The sequence below is a fragment of the Tupaia chinensis genome, unplaced genomic scaffold, assembly GCF_000334495.1.
Source record: "Tupaia chinensis unplaced genomic scaffold, TupChi_1.0 Scaffold000182_1, whole genome shotgun sequence".
Classification (NCBI taxonomy): Eukaryota; Metazoa; Chordata; class Mammalia; order Scandentia; family Tupaiidae; genus Tupaia; species Tupaia belangeri.
This window is the reverse complement of record NW_006159657.1, coordinates 2,443,390-2,450,298: the sequence shown is the minus strand read 5'-3', so window position 1 is coordinate 2,450,298 and position 6,909 is coordinate 2,443,390. Positions and strand designations below refer to the sequence as shown.

At 63.3% G+C, this 6,909-nt stretch overlaps 1 long non-coding RNA gene across 1 annotated transcript in view; it reads left to right on the top strand.

Moving 5' to 3' along the window:
• Positions 1 to 868, top strand: part of LOC114007471 (uncharacterized) — a 2,061-nt gene extending 1,193 nt beyond the window's left edge. Inside the window, exon 3 of the long non-coding RNA XR_003549092.1 lies at positions 751 to 868. This is a non-coding gene — a long non-coding RNA (uncharacterized LOC114007471). The remainder of the gene's footprint in view (positions 1 to 750) is intronic.
• Positions 869 to 6,909: the final 6,041 nt, after the last annotated feature.

The following is a 6,909-nucleotide window of genomic DNA, read 5'->3' as shown; positions in this document are numbered from 1 at the left end:
GCAGCAATGCAGAGTGCTATGCTCGGCAGGGGACCAGAGCGCAGTGCCCAGCAGGGGTGCAGAGCACGGTGCTGGCAGGGGAGCAGAGCGCGGTGGCCAGCAGGGGTGCAGAGCATGGTGCCAGCAGGGGTGCAGAGCATGGTGCCCGGCAGGGGTGCAGAGCATGGTTCTGGTAGGGGTGTAGAACTTGGTGCCGGCAGGGGTGCAGAGCACGATGCCCCGTAGGAGTGCAGAGCATGGTGCCAGCAGGGGTGCAGAGCATGGTGCCCGGCAGGGGTGCAGAGCATGGTTCTGGTAGGGGTGTAGAACTTGGTGCCGGCAGGGGTGCAGAGCACGATGCCCCGTAGGAGTGCAGAGCATGGTGCCAGCAGGGGTGCAGAGCATAGTGCCGGCAGGGGTGCTGAGCGCAGTGCCTGCAGTAGGAGAGAGCTGCAGCCGTCAGCAGTGCTGGAGGCAGGGCATTGGCACCGTTGTCTCCCAGGGCTCCCCTGGCTGGGTGGCTGGTCTGGTGGCTCTTGCTTCCCTCCGTCCCCTCCCACCCATCTTCCCACGAATCTGTCCCTCTTCCCCTTTTCTCTTCCTTCCTTCCATCCATCTGAGAAGTCAGCAGCCTGCGGGGAGAGGAGGGCTGTGGGCTGGAGGAGTGTGGCTGGGCGACGTGGGCTGCTGTGACCACCCGTGCGAGGGCTGGTGCAGGATGAGCAGCCCCTGCACCCCCTGACTGTGCCCCTCGGACCCCTCCCGTCCTAGGCTCTCCTGGTCTCCGGGGAGCACGCTCTGGGTCGGGGTGGGCTCCTGCTGCGTTCCCACTGTCAGCTGGGCCTCGCCCCGGACTCAGACCCCGGCCTGCACCTCAGGCTGACCCTCCACAACCACAGCAGGCCCCATTCGTCCGACTTCTCCGGGGAGCTGGAGGTGAGTGGCTGCACCCTGGCTGCCCTAATGCCCTCTGAGCCCTCCCAGGCCTTCAGGCCCCCAACCTCCTGGACAGCCCTGCCACCTCATGGCCGTCCTTGGAACTGCAGGCCAGCACCACTGGTGAGGCCAGTTTGAGCCCCAGCTTAGCCTTTATCCAGCAGGCTCCAGGTCCCTTGGTTTCCTGGTAAACTAGGGACTGATAACACACCTGCCCTGCCCCCATGGGTGCTGCTGCAAGGCCTGAACGTGTCAGAGTGTGCAGCCTGGAGGGCACCTGGTAGGAAACGGCCACTAAAGTGTCAGAGTCTCTATGACTGGTCCAGCCCCGGCCCCCGGCCGGCCCCCCAGGCTGCCCCTCCACAACCACAGCAGGCCCCATTCGTCCGACTTCTCCGGGGAGCTGGAGGTGAGTGGCTGCACCCTGGCTGCCCTAATGCCCTCTGAGCCCTCCCAGGCCTTCAGGCCCCCAACCTCCTGGATAGCCCTGCTACCTCATGGCCATCCTTGGAACTGCAGGCCAGCACCACTGGTGAGGCCAGTTTGAGCCCCAGCTTAGCCTTTATCCAGCAGGCTCCAGGTCCCTTGGTTTCCTGGTAAACTAGGGACTGATAACACACCTGCCCTGCCCCCATGGGTGCTGCTGCAAGGCCTGAACGTGTCAGAGTGTGCAGCCTGGAGGGCACCTGGTAGGAAACGGCCACTAAAGTGTCAGAGTCTCTATGACTGGTCCAGTCTCCCTGCCCCACTGCCCAGCAACCCAGGGTGGCAGGCCGGGGCAGAGCTGGGCTCAGATGCCTGCTCTGCCTCCACCTGGCCTAGAGATCTTTGGAAGAGATCTCTCCTGTCTCCTCGTTTGCGTGAGGGGATTGGATCTTTCACAGGGTGGTGTGTGGGGCCCGGGCACTACTTCCCTGTGCACATAGTAGGTGCTTTGTCAGTGTTGCCATCGCCTGCCTCTGTGCCTCTCTGCAGGCCTTGACCTAGTGACTTCCTCCGCTGAGCCTCGGTCTTCCTCTCTGTTAGATGATGGCCAACCCCACTACCTCTTTGCACTTGTTAGGAAGCCACGTTTGCTCAGCCTCTGCACACAGTAGGTGCTCCTGAGCTGGGTGTCCCATCCCGACCTCTTCCTTCCTCCCACCGTCCAGAGCTGGATGAGCCTGGCCCTTCTGGGCCTGGAGTTCTCCTGGCAGCAGCCACAGCCATTTCAAAAGAGCCGCTCCTTCCATGGCCCCTCTTCTCTGGGACTGTTGGTCTCTGCGTCCAGGCCCTGGAGGGTCCAGCATCTCTGAACCAAGGGCCTGGTACTTGCCTCCCCAGAGTTGGAGGCCTGGGAGAAAGTTCTTGGGGCTTGGCCCACGGGGATACTCAGTGAGCGGCCCTTCCTCTTGCTCCCTGTCCCCAAGCACTTTCAGGGCAGCTGGTCCCAGCTCCTCTGGGCTTCGTGGAGTGACAGCAGCCTCCCCAGCCTTGTTTGGTCCTTACGCCAACCCTGGTGTCCCGGCCAGGGACAGATTCAGGGTGGCTGGGCCCTTTGCCAGGCTGCACAGGGATCCACAAGGCCCTCACTCTTCAGTGACAGCTGGTGGGGCTGAGCTCAGACAGAAGCCACCAGGCAGACTCCCAGTGTGGTCTGCAGACGCCCCGGCCAGTGCATGGTGACCCTCTGGAGGGATCCAGGGCACGTTTCACCCGTCAGTCCAGACATCCCTGGGCAAGAAACCTGCCTGCATAGGAAGACCCCTGCGTGGGCTCCTGGGCTGCCATTAGCCCTCCAGCTCGGGGGGGCTCACCCACAGCAAGGTGTTCTCTGCCGGTCCTGGGGCCGGATGCACAGCCAGCTTGGCAGGGGCCTTGCTCCCTCCAGAGGCTCTGCAGAGGGACTTCCCTGCCTTTTGCTCTGGCTGCCGGCAGGCCTTGGCCCGTGGCATATCATTCCCATAGCGGCCTGTGCCCCCGCTGTGTCTGTCCCTGTGTCTTCTTGGTCCGGTACAACCTCACTTCAACTCAATTACATTTGCAAAGAGCCCATTTTCAATGAAATAAGATCACGCTGACAGGGCTTGGGACTTCGAAAGCTAGCTAAAGAACACAGTTCGACTCACAACACACATAGGCCGCCCTGCAGGCGTGTGCACACACACACGTGATTCCTGATGATTTTGAGAATTGTCCTACATCGTTTTAAACTTTGAGGGCCTCCACTAGAGGCCCAGAGAGGGTGGCACACTTATTCAGGGTTGTACAGCTGATTAGTTGTAGCGTCTACACTAAACCTTAGAACAGCTGAGCCCAGGCAAGGGCAGGCTCCCCACCCTCCCTGCAGCTTCTAGATCTGCCTCTGGGTCTCCCCTGACAGGGTCCCCCCAACCCTCCACAGAGCCTCTTATCCCACCTCCCTGCAGGGTCTGCCAGCACCCCCACCCACCCAGGGCCTCCTCCAGGGTTGCCTTCCCTTGGGGCCCTAGAGTGTCCTACCTGCCCACCCTACCAGAGGCTCACCTGCCCTGCGTGCCCACCCCCCAAGGCTGGGAGGTGTCTGCGAGGCCCGGGTGAGCTGCTCATTGGCCGAGCCTCACGCACGTGTCACCCACGTCTCCTCTGTGGCGGGTCTCACGCAAACTTAGCCTGAGCTGCAGAAGCTCCTGGGTACTGGGCATGCCAAGAACCCGGTGTTCAGGCCCTTAGACCACAGACCAATGGGGTCTGAGTCTGCGGGGCTGGGAGTGGGTCCTGGGATCATTCACTTTAATGTCATTGGGAAGGCAGAGCTGGGACTGCTGGGTCCCGTGTGGCTGTTCTCGCAAGGACTTTCTGCCATGGTAGGGCAGGGTGGGGTAGGGCCCAGACCTGGGGTAAGGGAAGGGGGCAGTGGGCATTCTGCTCTCCCTCTAATCCCTGCAGGTCCAACCTTGGGCTCCCTAACCAGCCCCTTCCTGAGCCTGGGGCTGGCAGGGCCAGGGCCAGGGGTCAGGGGCCGGGTCTCCCCTCAAACGTCTGCCCTCTCCCTCCCAGCTCCACAGCCCCAAGGCTCAACAGCTCGGCCTGCGGGGCCGCATCTCCACCACGGCTTCTCAAAGCCTGGTCCGGCTGGAGGGACATGTGGGCAGCAGGGATGAGAAAGTGACGCTGTCCGTGTCTCAGGGCCCGAGCTGCCTCCAGGCCTCTGTAGCCCACGAGGAGGGTGAGTGAAGGGGACCGGGTTCCAGCTCAGCTGGCTGGGGCAGGGCCCTAACTTGGGACAGGGACCTAGTGTCAAGGGCTCAGAAGTGCATCTGTCAGGATTCGTGTCCCCAGCGCAGAGGCGGGGTAGTCAGCACCACCCGACCTACTGCGCTGCACTGGGGAGGCCAGGCAGGCCCTGGCTGAGCTGCCCAGAGGTGGATATGCCGTGGGGGCTTCAGGTGGGGTTTGAGGCCCTCAAATCCTGGGGCCTGAGGCTTTGCCTGGGGGGTGGGGAGCTGCTAGAGGCTGAGGACTGGAGCAGTGGGCCGCTGGGACTCCCATGGAGTCCATGAAGGCAGGTCCCTTCCTGGCCCCAGGGAGCGGAGAAGAGAGCGTGGTGCTGCAGGTGTGTGCACGCAGGAGGGCCGCTGAGGCAGAGGCCCTGTTTCAGGACGGCGGGCCGCCCACGTCTCTGGGACACCTAGCCCTGCGGGCTGCCGACCAGAACCTCCTCCTGACCGCACAGGGCTGCCAGGAGGCCCTGCTGGGCCACGTGGAGGTGAGAGGGCCCAGCTGGGGGTGGGGCATGCTGCTGGCTGCTTCCTTCCAGGAAAAGGCCTCAGCCCCAGAGCCCGAGTCATTTGGGGCCAGCAGCACCCAGAAAACTGGAGGATTCAGTTCCATGGCGTGGCGCGCACACCCTGGCCCCTGCTGCTGGCTCTAAGGACTTCTACCCACTGCATTCCCATCGGGTCCCGAGGGAGCCCCAGCCTGTCCCTCTGCCCGTGCAGTCCAGGGTGGCAGCGATCGGGTCCCAGGTACAAGAGCGGCTGGAGCAGCAGTTCCGAGGCTTGGATGCCTATGTGAGCAGGATCCGGCGCCTGGTGGGTAGACCACGTTGGAGAAGGGGGGTGTCTGTGGGGGTGCTCCTCTGGCCTGGCTTGTGCCCCCACTCACCAGGCATCCTACCCTAAGCATGAGGACCTGGAGGGCTCTGTGCTCTGGACCCTCACACTGACCCTGCCTCGGTTTCCCTGCCCAGGTGCAGCCGGGGGGGCCCCTGGACAGCATGGCGGGCCTCTTCCTGCAGTTGTCCCAGGAAGGACTGGGAGCCGTGCAGGAAAGTGGCCGGGTAGTGGCCACCTTGTGGGGCCGGAGTCAGGCCAGGTGGGCCCTGACCCACCACTTCCCAGTCTTGGAGTGGCTGCAGGCGGCTCTGGAGCAGCTGCGGAGCGAGCTGGACCGTGAGTGTGGGGGAGAGGGCCCAGCAGGGACCCCGAGACCAGCCCCTCACACTTGGCCCTGGCGTCGTTTCACCCAGAAAGCTGCCTCCTCTGCTGTGGGCCTGCAGCCCCACCTCACCTGCCCCTGCCTTATTTCTCACGGCCCTATGGCCCGTTTTCTCAGTGTGCTGCTTCCGCTCTTAGAGTTTGCACATCTGCTGCCGTCCTTGTGGGCCTGCTGCCCAGGTTTCTCCCGTCCCCGTCTGATTCCTTTAGAGTAGACAGCTTTGTTCTGCAGCTCAGTGCTGCAGGGCCCTGGGCATGCTTCTGGGTCCGCGAGGTGGTCTACGTGGCTGTGCATTACACACTGTCCTGGTCAGTGAAGAGCTGCCGCCCTGAGCCCCTCCCAGGGCTGCGAACCTCTGGCCTCGCCGCACTCCAGGGGCCTCAGGACTGACACCTGGCCCAGCTGGGAGCCCCCAAGACCCTGCCCAGTGTCAAGGCAGAACTCTGGCCCCTGTCACTGCTGTGTCCCTGTGGCCACTCCAGGGCAGCGACTTACCAGGAGGCCTTCAGGACATGGCATGTAGCAGTCAGGGCTGTGATTTATCTCAGTGAAGGCTGCAGAGCAGGAGCTGCAGAGGGGAAAGGCCGGGAGGGAGGGAGAACCAGGAACCCTCGAGTCCCTCCCCGTGAGCCCACAAAGGACACAGCTAACTCCCAGCATTGAACTATGACACGGTGTGTCAAGCAAGGGCTGTCCACGGGGAGCCTCTGAGACCCGAGTCCAGAGTTTAGGGGGGTGGTCACACAGGCATCCTCTGCTCATTGTGTACCAGAGCTCCAGACCTTGGAGGGGAGCAGGCATCCAGCTAAGCCACATGGCATAGGTGCAAGGAGTCCCTTGTGCAGTTCTGGGGATGCCGAGAATCCTGAAACCCACGTCCCCGATGACAGCCAGGACCCACCTCATGGGCAGGCTTTCCAAGGGACAAGCCTGAGGCCTGCTGTCCACTCCTGTGTGCCGTCTCTAGGGCCGGCTACCTTGTATCTGCCCCCTCCCCCACCACCTCATTCCAGGTCCCTCGTCCTGTTTGCTTGAGGCCTGCAGTGCCTGGGCTGGGCTGGTGTTCCTGCCTGGGCCTAGGGTGTGGGCAGTGGCATACCCCCTGCACTCAGCCCCCAGCCTCATGGTGAGCAGTGAGTACCTGTTGCAGGGCCCCTGGCCACACTGGAGGATGCGTACTTGGAGGTGACACTGCGGCCCCTTGATGAGGTGTGGCGAGAGCGGGCCGAGGAGGCCATGCAGCGGTTGCAAGCCTGGATGCCTGGGATGCCAGACAACTGGGAGCTGAGGCCCATCAGGGCAGCCCTAGGAGCTATGAAGAGCACCCTGGAGCTGGTGAGGTGGAGCGAGCGGGTGGGACTGGCCTGGCCTGGAGGGGATGCCCCAGCAGCTCTCAGTGTCCCTCCCCCTCCAGGCTGCCCATCAGCTGCTTTCCTGGGCCGAAGGCACGTGCTCGCGGGCCCTGCAGAGGCTCTGCAAACCCTTGTTAGGCCTGTATAGTTTCTCAGCCAGGTGAGTCGGGATCTGAGCCGACAC